The sequence below is a fragment of the Falco punctatus genome (assembly GCF_963210335.1).
Source record: "Falco punctatus genome assembly, chromosome: 13".
Lineage (NCBI taxonomy): Eukaryota > Metazoa > Chordata > Aves > Falconiformes > Falconidae > Falco > Falco punctatus.
The window spans coordinates 23,293,601-23,313,848 of NC_137593.1; the positions used below are offsets into that span (position 1 = coordinate 23,293,601).

The following is a 20,248-nucleotide window of genomic DNA, read 5'->3' on the forward strand; positions in this document are numbered from 1 at the left end:
ATATTTGGGTATCAGTGCTGCTGGCTGTTTGAGCTGCTGCTGTAGATAACAGGTTTGCCTCTCTGGCTCCTGTACGTATGCTGTAAGTTCTCAGAGAAGTTTTCCACTGAATTTTACGCATACCAAATCACTCGGTTTAGCAAAGCACTGTTAAAAGCTGCTTGTTCTTGCTGCAGGCTGTAGCTTCATTAGCCAAATTCAGCATCCGTTTTGTCTGACATCTGCATTTGCAGTCTGGTACTGAATGTCACTCAGTCCATTATTTGCTGCTGCCTCCCCCTTCACCGGAGTCAGTGTGGGAAACAAAGAGAAGCTTATTATAGACACACATGCTGGTGCAAGCGCAGGAAGAGAGACCAATGCACTGTACAGGACACGTTTAAGGGAACGTTATGTTTACAAAATTGAGCCAGAGTGACACACCGCTTTTTTCACCATGCCATTAGCACTTTATCAGTGCACCGTGAGAGGCCCTAATGGCAGTGGCCAGCTTTGCTTTCACAGCTTGGTCTAACATCTGCAGAGATGGGGAAGGTCCAGTCCAGCAGGCCAGCTTCTATTTATCAGCTGAGACTGTTGTAGTGTCATGCTGTCTGCATACCATATCTTCTCTGTCATATCATTCATGTATGTTGTAGTATTTTAACCTAATGCCTGAAATCATGTATAGACTTAGTAAATGTATTTTTAACAAACAAAATTCCTTGGGAATCTCTTAGTGATTCCTTTTTAGGAGATGAAATACAACTTTGACGTATAACCTGATTCTTGTGGTTTATTTTTTCTAAACATGTTGGCTTGAAATAGTCACGTCAAAATTATTTGCTTGCTTATTAACACCTCTTAAATTTCAGTGACTAACCAGCGATTCTGTCCCCCAAATGGTAACAACTGACACCTTAGGCAATGGGACATTTTTTTTTCTTCTAGTACAGATAAAGGAGGGACTTCTTCATTTATGTCAAGATGAAAGTTTTGTTAATTCTAGATAAGCTATTTTTTGAAAGTTATAATCCAAACTGGCTTTCCTTTAGTGACTGCTTAGGAGGCTGTCATGTTATTTTTCATACACAAGATGTTCTAAAGCCTTTTATTAGGATGACAGTAGGCAGCGTGCTGACAAAGGAATGACTGCATGGTGTAAAGTGGCCATTCTTCTTTCTACCATTGCTCACACAGTTTTCATGTATTTTTTTTTTTAAGAAAGAAAAGAAAGACTCATGAGAGATTCTCATCTTATTTTGTATTCACCACAAAACATTCCTGTGCATTAACTACTCCAAGCTGATTTGGTTTGTAGATGTTGCCATTGTATCACTGTATCAGACACTAGCAAGTTGCTACGAACATTTACATTTTGTAATAAATGATTTCTAAGTATCTCCTGCCCAGTATTCAGCTGTGCTCTGGATCACTGTGTTTTAGATTTACTAACTTTAATTTTTCTCAGACCAGCTTTTTCTATTTTAGGCCAAACATCCTTCATGTGGCATTTCACTTGAATTTTCTTTCTCGCTCTGTCCGGGTCTGCTGCCACAGTTCTGTTATGTCTGCAGATACGCAGACAACTTGAGTGTTAGTTCCTTTCTTCTGATCACTGCAGTGACACAGGGCTGAAATAATGTAAACCCAGAATGCTGAAAATGACACATTTTCAAGTGACCAAGAATATGCCCTAGGTGTACAGCTGTTTCACATGCAAAGACATGACTCAGATACAGCCTTACAGCCTTTTTAGACAAAACCCTTTTGTTACACTGAGAACACATGTAACAATAGCCGGGGGAGGAGGGGAGAGAGAGAATAATAGAACATTGGTTGTTTTGTGAAGGGAGGTAGGAAGAGAATCTAAAGATAAGGAAATTGAAAATTAAAATTTTATTTAAAGTCTGTTGGTTTTTTTTCATTGCCACGTAGGTATCAAAACATTTAAGATGTTTCAAGACAAGTTCCTTATCCCTATTGCACACACTGTCCATAGTAACTCCACGTGTGACAAGAACATGAATATATCATGCAAGTGGGTCAACTATAATATGAAGTATCTTGATAACTACTGATTGAGATCTCTTTACTTCCACTGCTAAATACTGATATTGTTTTTGCAGGCATTAAGACACAAAATGGAAAGGAAGTTTGAAGCCAGGGATTACAACCCTACAGAAAAACTCTGTGTGGGCAGATTTTGTTGAAGTGCATTCATAGATATAGCAGAAGTTGTTTATACAAGACAATTTTTAAGTGCTTGGGGCTTTATGCATGACAGACACTTCAAAGTATCATTATTAAATTGAAAAGATGGCAGCACAGACAGATTTTCAAGTTTCTGGATTGTAGCCCTTTGCTCTGTCTAGTAAATCACATCATAGTTAACTTACACTTCACAAAGACTGCACTGGATCTAGTAGAAGAGCAACATAATGTTGCAAGATCCAGAGTCAGTACCTCTTTTTCTAAAAACAAACCCATTATCTAGCCTTTCCAGGCACAAACGCATTTGTCATCAGTGAGGCCACCTAGCAAGCCACGGCTTGAATGTCTAGGCCCAGACTATCTGGAATATTTAATGTCAAACCCACAAGTATTAGGATGGTTTGAAAAGTTACATATCTGGGTCTTTTTGCACTACTGGATTTCATTAATACCTTATTTTTTCATATATATATTTCAGTACCAATAAACTCTAAACAAAAAGAGACAAGTAGTTCAATGTGTTGAACTGAATTTCATTATATAGGACATGATCCACAGAGATGATACTGTCTTTGTATGATCCGTACGCTTGCCTGAGAAACTGGTTACTTTCATTTGAAATCGATTGGCTTTATTTTAATTTTTTTTCCAGGAATAAGGGAAATCAAGTGAAGTTACCACACCCCTGCGGTATGAAGCAGCAGCATGACGTTCAGCAACAATGCCTGTAGTACTGAGTGGCCTTAAAAGAACTGGCTAAAAGCAGGAAGGGGAGCTGTTAATTGAAACAGGCAACAGGCGGGCTGTGGAGGCAACTGGTGGTAGGCAAGGTTTCTCATTAACTTCTGCCCTTCCACTGAGATTTGCCTAGATGCTCTATCCCGTGGTCACCGTTCCTGAAAAAATCCCATTTGCTGAAGTAAGTGGGGAGATAGCTGTCCTTCCCACGGATCCAGTCAGTCCACGTTGTAGTTGTTTGGAACAAACAGCTAAATATTCTCTAGATGTTGTCTAATTCAAATTTAATGAATTTTTAGCGCCTTGAGGATCGGCAGGCAGATGAAGTTGATGAGGAAGTAGATCCATCCATCTTTCTATTGTCAGAACTGGAATAACTGGGAAAAGGAACAGAGTACACTAGACAAGAGTTAATAACACAGCAGGATTATTAGCAGAGGGATGTTAAAATAGGCATAACGTGATCACAGTCCCCCGGAGCGCGGGCAGGGATGGGGCGCTGGGCCCGTTCCCTCACGGGCGGTGGGGACGCTGCTGGTTTGGGGGGGGGGGGCGGGGCCAGCTGCCCCCCAAAGTCAGTGGCTTCATTAACGGCTACATTCCGCCTTCCTTTTCCTTGATTGCTACTTTTAACCCTTGGAAACCCGCCTGTTTTTCACGCGTGCTGGTTTCGCGGCAGTCACTCCCGACAGCTCAGCGCCGAGGCCTCCCGCGAGGGCGCAGCACCGAGGCCGCGGGCCGGGCAGCGGGCGCCTGGGGCGCGGGCCACGCTGCTGCCTTCCCACCGCCGCTCCTGTGCACACAGGCAGCTCGTCAACCGGCGGGGCTGGGCGGCAGCCGGCCGGGCCCCGCTGGCGGCGCTCCGCGGCACGGCCCCTAGGGCGCACGGCGGGACGGGCCACCGGCCAGAGGCGCAGCGGGTGCCCGGGGCAGGGCCCCTCGCGGGCCAGGGGGCGAGGCCGCGCGGCGCGATTGGCCGCCGCCCGCGATTTGATACCGAAAGCCGCACTCGGGTTGGCGGCCCGCGGCGAGGGGGCGGGGCGAGACCCGGGGGTGGGGGGCGAAGCTATTGCCTAGGTAACGCGCGGCACCCCCCCGCGGAGAGCCGGCGGAGGAGGCGGCAGCGCGCGGCGCGGCGCGGCCGTGGCCGGTGGCGGCGTGAGGGAGCGGGTCCCCGCTGGCGCCGGCGCCGCCGCGCTGGCTGGGGGCGGCGCAGGGGACGGCGGCGACCGCTGCCCGGGCAGGTGGGTGTGCGCGGGCGCGTTGGGCGGCCCGAGCTGGTGGTGCCGCGGCGTGCGCGCCGCGCTCTGAGGGGGACGCGACGGGGCGGGCGGGTCTGCGTGGCGATGGGGGGTGCGGCGGGGCTTCCCCTCGGCCAGCGGCGGCGGCCCGGTTTGGTCCCTCCCCGCCCCGCGCGCCGAGCCCCGCAGGAAGAGGGCACTTCTCGGCTGCCGCCCGTTGCGACACGGGCAGTTGCTCAACGGGGCGGGAGGCTCTGCCCGCTCCCCGGCGCGGGGAAGGGCCCGGCAGGGGCGGCCGTTCTGTCAGCGGAGAGGGGCCGGGGGCGGCGGGGGCCGCGCTCCGGTCACCGGCCGCCTCGGCGGAGCGGGCGGGAGCCTTTGTGCCGCCCTGCCGCCCGCCGGCGCTGCGCAGAGTGCGCGGCGGGAACGGCCACCGCAACAAGTGGCCGGCGCGACCCCGGGGCTCGGCAGGCGGTCGGCCGGGGCTGGCCGGGCGGGCGGCGGGCGGCTCGCAGGGCGGCCCCTGGGCCCCGCGGGTCGGGTGCGGGCTGTGTCCCCTTGTCAGAGCCCCGCGGGGCCCCCTGCGCGGCCCGGCCCGGCGGCACCTGGCAGGGCTCGGCGGGCCCGCGGTGCCCCGCCGGGGGGCTTCCCCGGGCAGGCTGGGTCCCTGCGCTGTGCCTGCCGATCTTTACGTTTCTTTTTCCGAGCGATAGCTTTGTGATCTTTGTGACGTTTGCATTTACTTCTGGCTGTTTTCAGCCAAGTTTCGAGCCCTGTTTTCCTCCCGAACCGCAGGAATGTCCGCGGCGAGGCAGCGCGCCCGAGAGCGGAGGCTCCAGCCCGCTGCGCCGTCCCTGCAGCCCAGGGGCAGCGCGGAGCCGCCTTGGCAGGCTGCTGTCATCGTGTGCTTTCCAAAGGGACAGCTAAACCCTTCCCCAGATGAGGGACCTGTGTCTGTGTTAGGGGGGAATCAATCTTCATTAGTCTCAAAGAGTTCCTGAAAGAGAATCGGAAACTTTTTGTGCCAGAATCGCTGGTTTGTCTAGCTCCAACGCATGTGTGCTTACAGACTGGTGTTGGATACCTTCCAAAATCAAGAAAGCTTTCAGTTTGGGTTTTTTTTTCTTTTTTTTTTTTTTTCCTCCCAGAGCTTTCTGCGTTTACAGACTTTTCTTGTCACCAGATAGGTTGATGAGTTTTGTTCATTTGGAACTGACGGCTGTAGCCAAAGCAAATGTTGTGCACTCTCTTAAGTCAACACTGCTGTTATGCTGTTGATACTGAACTTTATTCAGGCTTAAGGAAGTTTTTGAAGCTGGGCATTACTAGAGACCCCAGTAACACACCATTTATGTTTTCAGGACTGTAGTTTAGCATTTCAAGTTATGTGAATACATGAAGGGTGTCTTAGAAATTCGATCAGCCTGTGGTTTGCAGTATTGTCCAGGGACTCCCACAACTATAGGTCTTCAAAGGTTAATTAAAAGGCAAAATAAAACTGTATAATACGCTTGCTTTTAGGAAAATTGCATATAAAGAAATACTGAATATCCATGCACTTGCTGAAGCGTTGTGAAGCCTAGTGGAATGCATTAAGGTGGCTGGGGAATCAAATCACCAGGTCACTTGGAAACTTCCATCTAGAAGCTTCACTTCAGACTGATGGTTTTCCAGACTTGGGAAGTTTCATGCCAGCAGGCAGCTCTTCCCAGACAAGTGAGAGGAAGAAAAGGTTTATTGAACAGAAATTCTTTGGTAACTGTTTTTTTTTTTTAGCCTTTTAAAAAATAACGTTAGGGATATTGGTAATGTTAAAAATGTTTTGTTGTGGATTGATTTGGAAACATGTTTGGGTGGGGTTTCAGCTTGTAATTCAAAGTTTTTGAAAAAGTTTTTTAAAAGGAGCTTCCTTCATATGTGGTCTTAAAACATTTTTGTTGATGCCATTTAAATACATGGTTTTTTTGAATAAAATTCACTTCCGTTAAATCAGGTTTCACTTCCTTGGAATATCTGTTGTCATAAATTCACCAGTTCTCCAATTGTCTATAGACTTGGCAGAACTCCAAATTCTAGTGTAGGAGAGCCTTCTTAAAAAAATAAAAATTTCTTTGATTCTTGTGATATAGTAAAGAGAGAATGTATCCTGCCTCTTCTACTCTACAACTCCTTTCACTTTCTTGGAAGTTGAAGGCAGAGTCAATAGGCTTGTGAAGTGTGCACGCTTTTTTAAAAGTTCACAACTGACTGCAGTATGTTCTGTTTTGCAAATGTGAAATTTAAAACCAAAATCCAGTAAAAATGCAAGCCGTCGTAATGTTATATGTACAAGGAGGCTACAGGAAAAAATACTAACCGTTGTAATTTAGAACTTGGGTGGAAATGCATGCTGGTGTTTTGGCGGTTCAGCTGGAAAGTTGGTATTGTGTTTCAGTGACAAGAGCCACAGAGCTCAAGTAGCTTCAGTGTTTTTTCATAGATCTAGAGATACATATGGAAGCTTTGCCCTTGGTTCTTGAAAAGGTGCCACCAGTTAACTTATCTGAAAATAAATACTTGGGTTGTTGGGCAGTGGAATGTGGCGCATTGTATTTTATGCAAAGTCCATAGGGTTGCTTCGTTTGAGGTGGGCTTTCTGAATTGCCACACTTGGTAGCAGCAGACCATTAAGTTATGAAGTTAACCCTTCTTCACAGCTGGCGGTCTCTGTGAAAGCAGTCCAGGAGCAAAAAATCTGAAATAAGTACTATTTAAAAAATTACATAGAAGAGCTTGCTTGTTTAGGTTGTTTTTTTTAGTAAATGCGTGTTTGTACTCAAACTGATACCCTTGGAGCATTGACACGGTATTGTGTACTACATCTCGGTTATTTGCCTCAGAATATGAGGACTTTGAATCATGGAGGGCTAAAAAAAGTTCAGTTTCAGCATCTGAGTGCATTAAACAATTTGTTTTGTGGCAGTGCTGTTACTCCTCACAATCACTCAGCAGTGTGTTTTGTTTTGGTAGCTGAATGCTATCTGGTGGTAGAAATTATCATGCATTAGAAATGTAAGGGGTTTTTAAAAAGTAATTCTTAGAAATCACAGTAGTAACTTGTCAGCAGGCGGTTTTGCTTCAGGTTGTTGAGGTGTATACTTAGGGTCCAGAGTTAACAGCAGGTAACATGGTTCTGTCAAAAATCACAAATCTGAGATTCTGCAAGGTTAAGGTGACATGTATTGTATTTGTGTAATACCTGAAGTACCGGTTAGTTATGTGCAACATTGACCAATCTGTGTTACAATCTGTCAGATTTACATGGGTAAATTTTTGTATCTCAGCCTTTGGTGGAAGTAACTTCAGGAATGGGGTTTCATTTACATGTATTAGAGCTGCAGAGTGAGGCCTTCATGTGCAAATGCTTGTGGATATGTAGCCACCAAAATAATTGAATTTACATACTGGCTTCAGAAGATTAAAGAAACAAATAGTGACACTGATGTGTCAAAAAAAGCTTCCTTGGAAAAGTAGGATTGGAGCAATTATACTGTCTGCCACTGATGATTTTTTTTGAGGGGCTGGGGCATGCACATTGTTTATTTGTTTTGGTTTGGCAGTTTTAGGTAGCTAAAGTTTAATTGCTAGTGTGCTACAAAATACAGCCTTTTGTAGATTTGGTTGTGCGCAAATAAGAGAACCCAGACTGTCCTCAGGTACCATCTTTGCTATTTCCACTTCAGAGCTTTGGCTGTTGGCCATGGGGGCGGGAAATGCCCCAAATCTTTTTCACTTGTATTAAAAAGAGAAGGGAGGGGAAAAACCCAAACAAACCAACCAGGGAGAGGGCAGCTCCGAGAACTCTGATTATTCAGTTTCTTACCTTAGACACTCTTGACTTAAAATTGTGAATTAATTGAACTCAGGAGTAATTTTGTATCTTTGGAACTAAATCTAGATATATAGAAATAATTTTTTGTATTTACTTTAAAAAGAACAAAAGAATTATGAGTACTATAATTTTTCTCTTGATGCAAAATATAATTAATACAAATTTGCTACTCACAGCTTGCTTTTGTTTCTTTCAAAATTGTCAAACTTGCATGTTTTTGATAGGTGCTGTTGCATTTCATTATGAAGCTGAATTTAAGGAGTGCTCTTTTGTTTCCTGAATATTTTGCTGCTATTTGCAGTAGTTATTCTGATTTTTAGAATAGCTCTGTGAATTCTGCATCAAAATATCTTACAGGAGCTCCATCGTATATATCAGTGTCTATAGTTTTATGTTTGTGTAACTTAACTCTCTCTGTTGCTGTAATACTGAACGAACGATCCCCAGATTTTTTACTACTTCACTTTTTTTTCCCTTCTTTTTTAAAACAGAAAATTTGAAGAAGTGAGGTACAGTTCCTTGGGGCAGCGGTGGACTGAGTTGACCAGGTGGGATAGATCTGCCTCTAAAAATAAAGTACTTCTAAGAGATTATGAAGTATTGTGAATATTGCACATTAAAAAAAGCTGTATAAATACACTTTTTTTTTCTTCTTCTGGAAACGATGATGATTGAATGGGAAAGATATGCCCTGTAATGGAAAAAAAAATTGCGTTGTGGGTTTAATTTTTGTGCCAGTATGTGATGGTATCTTTCTTTGCATGAGTTTACATGTAAGAGGGGAGGAGGCGACCATCCTGTGATTTCTAATTTGTTTTTACAAGACCCAAGTAATCAGTGTCTGCGTGGTACTGTCTTTTGAAGTTCACTTTTGGGGATTACTTAAGGTTTGGACTGGAGAGTTTAAACTTCCTTTCACAATGTTCTTCTGAGGCTTTTGTTCCCAGATTTCTTGTATCCAGAGCAGAGGCTTTTGTTCATGTGTTAATTTTGAACCAATGAACATTTTTGTCCGTTAGGAGCTTGCACTGTTTGCTCTCCCTTTGGGTCATTCCTGTCCTCCACTTGCCCCCAGTTTATTTTATTTTAATCCACTGGATTAAAAAAACCTGAGGGGATTCAGAGATGAGTTAGATGATGTAAGTTTTGAGTTCACATCAACTGGCAGCATGTGTGCAGTAGCTTGTTTGGTTAATAGAGGTAGATAAATGTTTTTGTGGAAGTCATGGGAGTGTTTGTCAGTTTTGTGTTGTCACTTTTATTAAAAATAATAGTGTGCCTTTGGTTTTATGATGTGGTATTGTTATGAAGCGTTTGCTGATTTTCAGTGTTTCTGAGAGTCCTTTGTTGTCTGAATGCACAGAAGATATCTTTAAGAAGGCAATGAAATATTTAAAAAATAAGCATAAGAATAGTCAGTTGTTCCTAAAAACTTTTGTGTGGAATGTGCAATAGATGGTGTTCTGTAAGACTGACCTGAGATGGCAACAGGCTCACAGCCCTGCTGTCAAGTGGTTTTGTGGCAGATTTAATATGGAAGACTTGTGCTTGTATGCAGCTACAGAGTACTAGAAGCAGTTTTAAAAACAGAGTAGGTAGATGGTTTTGAGAATCTTGTAAAAAATCTCTAAAAAATAGAGTAACTGGTAACATTTGTAGTGTTCTTGAGGTTCATGTGGTAGTTATGTATTGAGCAATGCCTTTTTATCTTTTGTAAATAAGGTGCTTGAGAGATGGATTTTGATGTTGTTGCATCTGAGATTGAAAGGTGATGTTTCAAAATGTGCTAGGGTCAGTTAACAATTTGACGTTTATCAGCATAGAATGTTAATAACAGAATAATCTACAGCATATCTGGTTTTGAAAACTGATTAAATCTGTGTCACTACAAATAAACCCCAGAAAGACTGCTTTCGGGTGCTACAGTATGATGGTTTCTGTCAGTGGTGTAGTGCTGTGCCCTCCAGAAGGTAAGTTAGCCTGTGGTCTGTGTATATGCACACAGGTACGTACGCACAGAAGAGAACCAGGTAAACAAAGGTAAATGTTGTCAGTAGAAACTCAAAGCTGAGTACAAAGTTGATGTGGTAGAAAGAAACACGTAAAATGTTATTTAAAAATTGTATCACCTTCCTGATAGGCTTCATGCCTCAAATTCCTCTGGTTTTGAAAAGCCCTTTGGTCCTTACTCCTGTACTTTTTTCCACTTTGCCTACCTTTCAGTATTCCTGCGTTTTTACTTTTTTCCCCTCCTCCATCTTCTTGCAGTCAATCAATAAATTTACTGCTCTTGGCTTATTCCTTCTCCCCAGATCCCCCATTATTTCCCTCCCAACCCACAATGAAACTAAGACCTGTGTGTTAATCAAGTGTGAGTCTTCACTGAGTGTCCTGTCTTTTTAGAGTGCTGTTCCTGGAGGCATAGGTTAACGTTCCTTACAGTGCTCTGCGGAATTCTGTGGTGAGGGGGTGTATTGGAAATAACTTATGCTTTACAAAGTATAATATTCTGTAAAATGGAATCTGCAGAAGCAAGGACTCTGGTGACAGCTGTAGGAGGGAAGGGAAGCAGTAGTCACAGATGATGTCCGGACTGGGAAACGAGTGGACTGCTATGGTAAGGGCTCAGCAGTCTGAGGCTAGAGGTATACTGGGGAGGCGCAGGGGCTGGTGTGGTGGGAATTGTGATACTGGGAGACCTGCTTTTGGATCCTCTATGTTTCAATGTTTAAAGTGGCTGGCAGTAATGTATGTTTTCTGCTGGCATGTTGTATGGTTTCTTTTTATTTATTTATTTATTTTTTTAGGTCCCTGCTAAGGTAGCCAAAGTCTTTGGGATTCTCCATTGTGTGTGGTGCTCTGAAAGTCGTGTGGGTTTGGAGTGTTTGTATTCCCAGCCTTTGGTGCTTTTGTTTCAGCTGATACAGAGGAGGACATCTGAATTTACTGTCTCGTTATCTATATGCCCTCCTAAGGATGTAATTCAACACATCTGTGAAGATATTTAAGGAGGATTGTCTGAGTAATAACTGGGGATCCTCTAGGCAAAGAACAGTTAGTAGGTGGTATATAGACAGCAGTAAACCACAGATAGATATATGTGTGTATATGTGTATGTCATATCCATATAGGCATATGAAATAGCTGGATATCAATGAGACACAGTAGGATGTAAGTCCTGTTACTTATGGATGGAAATCGGCAAGAATAAGAAATGCAATAATGAGTTCAAACCTAGTAGGAAATAAAGTTGGAAATGTAGCTTTGCAAGTACCTGGCGGGAGGTTGTAGTGAGGTGCATGTTGGTCTCTCTCCCAAGTAACAAGCGATAGGACAAGACAAAACAGCCTCAAGTTGTGCCAGGGGAGATTGAGATTGGATACTAGGAAAAATTTCTTCACCGAAAGGGTTGTCAAGCATTGGAATGAGCTGCCCGGGGAAGTGGTTGAGTCACCATCCCTGGAGGTATTTGAATGACATGTAGACGTGGCACTTAGGGACATGGTTTAGTGGTGGACTTGGCAGTGCTGGGTTAATGGTTGGGCCCTTTGTCTTTTCCAACCTAAACAATTCTATGATTTTATTCTTTCAGTTTTCTTATGTCAGGTTTGCATGGAAGTTTCGTGTGCACCATGACATTAGGATTAAGCCATAATATCAGGAGGTGAAGAATGCTTGTCTGTGTCTGTTGAAGTATTTTGAATTATTTACTTCTAGTAGTAATTTAAATGTGAAGAGTCATGTGTATGTGGGTGTGGAGAGGAGCTGTCTTGTTTTTCTTTTCATGGGAGGACTGTATTCCGGAATCTGTAATAAATGCTGACTGGAAAGTGAGTAGCAGTTTCTGAACCCTCTTGAGTGAAGAAAAGCATCATTAGTCTGGCAGGTTGTCAGCAGCAAATGGTACATTAACTTTTGGCCCAAAACTCTTGGTAGCAAAAGAAGAGAATTTCCTTGCTGCTGTTAATAATAAAAATAAGAAGGAACTGATTCTCAGCAGGCAGGTATTGTTCAGCTTCTTTCTAATATCCACATAAGAGAGACAATGCTTTTGATAAAGTCCTTTTATATTTTAAAAAATACTTCCTAGTATACTGATAATCTGCATCCATCTACATAACTAACTTAACTTTTCTTTAAATAATAAATCTATTATGACATAAACTATTACAAACTATGTATAAACTATTGCAAAATTTCGAGTGTTATTAAAAGATAAAAGAGATACCACTATTAAGTTGTGTATTAAACTGTATGGAATATGGTAAGCTGTTATCCTAGGAGCAATTTTACTTGCCCAGTGCTTCAGAAGTACTGTTTTATGTCTACTAGTAGTGGAAATAATATAAGGAAGTCATATTTTTAATAAAAATATAATTGTTTACCCTTGAATTAGGTGATCTCTAGCTATGTCAAATTTTACGAAGCTTGATGATTTAACTTTATTTTTTTATCTGAGTAATAATAAAAGCATTTGTCTTTAGTGAATTGTTGCTTTAAGTGTTAGGGTACCATTTTCTACTACTAAATGTGATACTGCCTAAGTTCTTAGAGCTCTGATAGCACAAGTACATAAAGATTGTTTATTTTTATATGGCAGTCTGTTTTGATAACTATAGTAAATTCTGCTTCCTTTAAGTGCTATAAATAAATCTGGTGTATGAAGAGCTACAGTGATTAAGAATAGCGATAAAGTATTGCAATAAAAAGGAGAAGTTATTAAATAGGAATTGAGTTCTTCAGTAAAAACAAGATTTGCAAGAATGTGAAGATGAAATTTTAAAGTTAGAAGTGATGTTAAGGCCACAGTCAAGCCTTTTCCTCATAATTTCTGGTCTGAATTTGTAGTGGTTTCATCAAGATTTGCAGGAGCTCCGTATCTTTTGAAACTGAATGTGCATATTGTATGCTTTTATAATTTCTGACACTGCAAATGTGCTGGTTTACAACAAACTTTGTTTGATTCGCTGTTCACCACAGAATGACAAAAGGCCTTATCTGTTTCTGCTTTTTAAATAAAGAACTTCTGTTTTTCCTTTACTCCATTTTGTTAAACTTGAAAGCTTCAACTTAATTTATTTGGGTGAGAAGTACTGTGGGTAGAGCACTGGCTGGGGATTTCTAATAATTAGATCCTGTTTCCAAGTGTGTCACACGGCTGTTGTTTGAGTTTAGCCAAGTTTGATTATCATGATATATCTATGTGTTGGGGATGAGGTGGTTACTTTTTCGTCCATCGGTGTCTTTGCTGGATAAACTTTTGTGTTTATGTCATTGAATGTCTATAATGTCATCTGTCATCCCCGGAGGTATTTAAAAGATGTGTAGATGCCATGCTTAGGGACATGGTTTAGTGGTGGACTTGGCAGTGCTGGGTTAACAGTTGGACTCAATTACCTTAAAGGTCTTTTCCAACCTAAACAAATCTATGATTCTATGCTAATTCAGGATAAATGCAAATGCTTAATTGAAAAATACTTTGTAGCAGCTATGGTTGTTGAAATGAATAGCAGATAGGTTTTATGTGCTTTATATTAGGATGGAGAAAAGGCAAATGTATTTTTAAGTGGCCTCATTTAAAAAGATCCATTTAAATGGCCACATACAATCGTCCCAGCTGATGTACAGCCTTGTGTTGCCTAGTATCTGTGAAAATGCTTCTGTTGAAAGAAAATCTCGGTTACTGTGTTTTAAAAAAGAAATAAGAGAAATTACTCATAAAAAGTAGGTAGAAGCAGACTGTAGTACAGCTGCTAAAGTATTTTCAAAGCATCACATTAAAAGATTAGCAAGTTAGAATCTTTAGTGTATTGTTGTCATGGGAAAAGAACTTTGAATGATTAACCCCCTTCTATTTATAGCTGTTTTCTCTGAGTTAATATTCCCATTGCAGTTAACTTCTAGGTAAATTTTATGAGAAGGCAGAACAATTCTTGCCTTAGTCTATCACTGCAGCTAATCATTTTAGTGTCCTCAAGTTACTTTTTTTAATGTGAATTTCAGAAATCATGTCACTATATTTTCAGATTTGTAGTTTGGTAACTTGTCAACTTTTATTGCATGCAAGTACAGAATTTAAAGAGGCCTTCAGCATTTGGTGGCTCCTTTGGTCCTCCCATCACTGCTTGATGGTTTTTAAAATACTGGTGTATCACCGATTAAGACTGATCTTGTGGGGTTATTGGCTGATGAGAACGAGAGGTGCAGGCTATGTGTGCTATACTGATATGGATCGAAAGAGCCAGACCTAATATATACCAGTTATTATGAAAATTTTCCACCCTCTTGATGCCAAAAGTTCCTTCTTCATTGTTAATTTAGTTGGGGCTTGTTGGCCAGGAAAGTAGCATGCTGCTTTTACACTGGTTTTTAACACTTCTTCGTGGGGTAATAAAGTGTTTCTGCCTGCGTAATGGTGATTTGCTTGAAAAACAGGCAGTGAGATTGGTCAGACCCCTCCTGTAAGAAGTCTTCAGAAAGAGCAGCATTCCTGAAACTTTCAGCTCAAGCTTCTACAGTTTGGGGATTAACAGTTAACCTGAAGAAAGATTTTTTTGGGATGTGCTGGCAAATGAAACGGTCTCAGTGTTGTTTAATTTTCTGTTATTCTGTGATGCATTATTTTTTCCTGTAATTTACTTGTGAGAAGTAAAATAGGATTATAGAGGGCCTTTGTTTTCTTTCTGGCTTATCATGGGAGAGAATTTGAAAGGAGTTAAGGCAAGTATTTTTTGAGTCTTTACTCAAGATTGCACCCCTTGGCCAATCACACTTTTGTTGTCAGAGGTGATGGTGAGAAATACTGAAAAAAAGCCTTTGCTTTCATTTGCAAGAGCCACTTTTTTGCTTTCTGATTTTATGGCATGATTTTAAGAATAGTTTTCTTAACTACAGATGCTGCTGCTCCAGTGCTCTTCTATGTGCCCAGGTTTATATACCTTGTATACTATCACTGCTGTTATTTGGAGGTGAAGCAACATGCAAAAGAAAGTTGTTCTGATGTGAAGTGGTTGTCAAGGTCTCTAGTGGTTCACTGTGGAAGGAGGAGGAGCTTATTCTCATTTATCAGAAAGAGCTGTTTTTAGGTGCATGCTGCCAGAAACTGATGTAAATATTGATCTTGTAATTCAGTGGTAGCAGGGGGATAAAAGCATTCTCCAGAATGCATCTGCTCCTCATCTCCTCAGTCCTTCCACACCTTGCCTGGGAAAATATCAGAAAATGTATGATTTTCAGTCCAGCCTTTGTCAGGTTCCTCTTTTGTGGTTTAAGAGGTGTTACACAGAAGGCTGACGGCTGTATTTTATTGTCCGTCTTGCTGTTCATGGTTCATCTCCGTGTCAGGAATCGCTTTGCAATGTGAACATGTTGAATACAGAATGAAGCCGGTTAGAGCAGTCCTGTTCACCATGGCATCTACAATACTATGGGTAAAAAGGCGTTCATCTATCTTAGAGATCTGCCAAGCAGATTGCTCTCTTTATGGAGGAAGCGTATTCCCCAAGTATTTCTGTGCTTTGCCAGTGCTGCTTTCACACGGGGTCATAGCTGTTGCTACTCTTTGTGCAAAATTGGCTGAGGGGAATACACATGGCAATGCACCCAAAAGGGCACTTAGAGCGAAGTTTCAACTCTAGTAGTACTTAGCTCTGTTCCCTCTCAGCATATAGAGGTAAATTTCTCATTGCCTTGTTCCCTGATGCCACAAAAAGCTTTTACTTCTGCCAGAAATAAGCCTGTAGAAAAGAGAGTTCTTCAATGTACTGAAACCTTTTCGTTAATGAAGGAAGCTGAAAAAGGTCATATAGTCTAAATTACCATGTTGAGCATTGCAGCTGATGAAAACAGGGGTTGGTTGGTTGGTTTGTTTCTTACATCAAGTGTTATAATTTTAGGTGATATGTCTAAAGGCAATGTAAAACACATGAATGCTATTCAAACCTGGTCTTTGGATCCAAATCGAGATTTGAACTGTTGATTTGATGAGAGGAAGGCTGTCTTTTGTGGTTGGTTGGTTTGTTTTGCTTTTTAAATCAAATACTCCCCTGCTCCTAGCCTGGGAGTAGTGCAGATTTAGGGTTCTTAAATTATGCAGTATTATGAATTGTCATGCTGAAATTACACTTGATATTTTTACATATTTTTTTTCCTGAAAAACACCCAACAACCAAACAACACCCAAACCTCAAAATACCCACCCAAAACCCAGCTAAACTTCCACGAGCAGAGCTGGGTAGCTGCATACTTGTTGAGTTATTCTTCCTGTTCTTGATACGTAGTGACTTTAATGAAAAAACACAATTAAGCTTAATATGGAGGGGATTTTTTTTTTTTAATAAAATTTGTTGGTGATGCTAGGAATTATCAGCTCTAAGAAGACAAATCTTTGATCACCACACACTTTTTCTTGTTAAATAATGGATGTACCAGATGATTGAGAAGGTTGTGGAACTTTTATGTAAAGATGCGTTAAAGAAGGCGGTCTACCAATATGTATCAGATTGCAGCTTTTATTATATTGAAGAAAAAGTAGTTAATTAAAGGGATGAAATAGCGTTGCTATAACTATAGATATTAATGTGAGAGGTTATATTACAACCTGGGAATATCATTGTTTAATTTTATATTAGAAAATTTGCTCCCAAATTACTCCCAGGTACATTCTATATTGTAAACTGTGCACCGCCAATCTTAAATTCATACATACGGACTAGAAGGAATAGGGATATCATAAAGCTTCTGTCATTTCAATGTTTCAGAGGAAGTGTAAGAATTGAACCAAAAGCCCAAACTTTCATTCAGGCTTGCTATTAGTTTTCTGTTCAGTTTCCTTGTTTTCCCCCACCTTTTAAATGCATATCAGGCTTGCTGTTGAGCAGCTAGTAGGAGCAGGAGCGCGGCTGTCCTTGCTTTCTTCTAACTGCTCATCTTGCTTCCATGTTCCCCTAGTGATACTCTCCCTTTCCGTTTTGTAACACAGTTGAGGTTCTTGAAGGGTTTCCATACATACACTGAGAACCTGAATTTGTACGTTCTGGCATAGAACATGCAACTTCTTTGCTAATACCCTGAGTTTTCAGCACTGGAGCATGAGGCCATAGAAGTCTCACTACCTGAGAAAGGGGGAAAAGAGGAGAAAGAGCGAATTAAAATGCAGTGTTTCATTACCTAGAAGACCTTAATAGATTTGCTTTTGAGTGTTGGATATAGCTGAAGGTAAACTGCTTTTGTTAAATGCCTGAAATTTTCCTTCTCCAGCACAAGGAATAGTGATTACTTTTAGTTTCAGATGGTATTTACTGTATACATGATGTTAATGATGAAATACTGTTGATGCTTATCATGTGGTGATACTTGGAATCAAACCAAGTGGGTAAGTGGGACCACAGCAGCATGTCTTTGAAGTACACTTAGCTGGATGCTGTTGTGTTTGTTCATATTCTTTTGCAATCCATGCTTTGGAGTTCGTTTTTTTTGTAAAGAACAAAGCCTTTATACTGGTACCTGGAGTGGAGTGGGAAGCAGCTTTGCAAAATGGTTCGTAACAATTAATTACTGAAAAATTGTTTATTAAACTCCACTAATAGTTCTCATTTATATAAAATTAAATGTGCACACACCAAAAAGCAGAATTTGAGAACTAACTAGAAGTAAATTGGTGTAGTTTCACCATATTCGGCATCTAACAGAATGTAAATGGGAAGTGAAACATCAGCATGTGAAAGTAGCGAAGAAAATAGACTACACAGAAGGGATCACAAGAAACAGAAATCACGAGTAATCCTATTAATAATGTTTTGAGTAACTAATTAATTGTGATGAGATCTTTGCAGAGCCGAGATGAAGACTCACTGTTTTATTTCTGTGCTTTAAATACAAGGAAATATTTATTCATTTAGTAACTTTTGGGTGGAACCAGTAGGTTTTTTTTGCAGTGTTTTTGCAGTCTGACACACTAGTGAGTAGTAAATGCATCAGCAATAAGGGCCATATTCATGTATCCTGAGTTCTGAGGAAATGCCTGGTCAGTGAGAACTATGCACCTTAAGGCTTTCAGAGTTTGAGCCAGAGGGAGATCGTGGAGAAGGACTTCTTCATAAACTTCAGCATGTCTGAAAATGGCCCTGAGCTTATTAAATCAATATAAGATTTCTTTATCAAAAAATAATGGCATGGAGGCAATTTTATTCCTTAGCAGTTCCTGGTGTTCTGTGTTATGCCGAATAGTTAACTTAGCTTTGAAAGTAGGTTTTAAAAACAAAGTATGGGGCATAATTGTGGTGTGATACAGGACCAAAAGAGCCAGTGCCTAACTGACATTTCCCAGGTACAGCAAATGCTGTGCTGCTGGTAATCAATGCCCCCCTCCCTGAGGCTTCTATTTTGAAATACTGTGTTAGATGTAGTGAAAACCCATGCAGAATCAAATTCTTTATTATTGCTTGCAATCCATTTCAGTATTCAGAAAGGTGAATTGCAGTAGTGTGACTGCTGAGGGAGCACAGTGCTTGCTGACCAGCTGAGTGGCTGTTCATTAACTGTCGCAAACATCTCTGTAGATGTCACAAGGTCTTGTGTGGGGTGGTGGGTTTGTTTGCACCTGCCTGAACTACTGTGCAGCGGTTGTTAGCTCAGCCTCCAGCCTTTGAGCTTCACGCTCTGTGTGTGTGTGCATGTGCGTGCACGTCTAGGTATGGATTTCTTGGAAGAGGAGCACTGCTCTGTGACCATGACTTCTAATTCTTTACTTCTGTGAACCAGGTGTAGAAAAACTGCAGCACTGCCTGGAGGTGCAAGTGATCTGTGGGCTCTGAGACAAGGTGGACAACTATCTATCTACAAATCAATGTTAACTGTTGATTTCTTTGTCACCAGCTTTGGAGTTTCTGAACCAGTTGGGTAATCGCTTATGCACCGAACGGGAAATGAGTTGGAAAGTGCTACTCATTTGACTCCATGTTTATGAATCAATGTAAAGCAAATCTAAGCACTTATTTGTGAGTCATCCGAAATAATAAAAACACTGCTGTTTTTAGAAAATAGTCACATGCAGCCTAGAACTTTGTGCTTTTTGAACTATAGAGCAGCCTCGGATCTAGTACGTTCTCCAGCCTGGAATCTCTTCTAGGATGTGTTGGTATTTTGCAGTTGTCACTGTAAGTTGTCAGCATGGCAGCCAGCTCTCTAATGCTGAGCACATTTGCAGGGTTTCCCCACTTAGAGAGACTTTGCTAATCTTGATTTCAGCACACTACTCTCAAATCGGGGAATGTTTGTTTGACCAACAGAGTGAGAGGAAAAATTTGCCATCTACTAGAGTCTTTTTTTTTGTTAAGCTTCATGAACAGTGATGTCTTCCCCTTCTGCTTTGCCCAGAGGCATTTCTTTTGAAGGTGGCTGAGTGGAAGAAACATGGCTGAATCATTTGGGGAAAATAAACATGAATTATTTTTGTTTAGGTTTTTGTTGTTTGATCCTGACTTGTGGAGGTGATGATGCCTTGTCATCTGGAAGTATCTGTGCTTTGCTCCTTTAGTTGCAAGTCCTTTATTTTCCAGTGCCGGTAAGAACTGTAAGATTGTAATTTGCCTCACAGTTTCAACGATACCGAGATCTAAACTACAGTGGGTAGGAGGATTAGTGGGTTACTTAACCCTGAGCACCATCGAGATACATCACTGTGAAAGAGCGATTTGCTTTCCCCACACCCTCCCCTTAAATTTCCATGTCAGTAACTGACACGCTGTTAGAAATCAGTGTCAAAATAAAGAGTTGATGAAAACCTGCAATGTCTTTTTAGTATTGTCTTACAGTTCTAAAGTGAAAGGAATTCAGCAGTGTGTGTAACAAAGTAAAAAAATTTATTGTAAAATTGATTTATTGTAAAGCATATTAGTATGTGCTTGTGTGGAGTATAAATTTCTTTTAAACAAGCCTGTTAGACACTGCAGGGGATTTCACAGAGGTGAGCCATAGCTTGGTGGGGCTGGCTCTCTGGGAAGAGTGGGCACGGCTTCGTTAGAGGGCAACTCATTGCAGTGGAGTAAAGAGCTCCTACTCTGAATCACTGACTGGATAAATGTAATTATGATACAGAGTTCTTAATGAAGACATGACTGAATTTACATGTTTCTAACTGTTATCTGTTTAACTTAAAGAATAACACTGACCCACATCTTTTAGTTATTCATGAAAATGCTCTGTG

At 41.5% G+C, this 20,248-nt stretch overlaps 1 protein-coding gene across 6 annotated transcripts in view; it reads left to right on the plus strand.

Moving 5' to 3' along the window:
- PIK3CB (phosphatidylinositol-4,5-bisphosphate 3-kinase catalytic subunit beta) overlaps positions 1-20,248 on the plus strand; it is a 101,039-nt gene that overhangs the window by 17,942 nt on the left and 62,849 nt on the right. For 2 of the 6 annotated variants that reach the window (XM_080409492.1, XM_080409497.1), the window contains exons 3-4: positions 2,846-3,014; positions 8,535-8,591. The gene's annotated coding sequence lies outside the window, so the exon portion shown is untranslated. Of the gene's footprint in view, positions 1-2,845; positions 3,015-4,007; positions 4,176-8,534; positions 8,592-20,248 lie in introns of those variants that run through there. The other 4 variants (XM_080409494.1, XM_080409491.1, XM_080409496.1 and 1 more) reach the window with 4 other exon arrangements.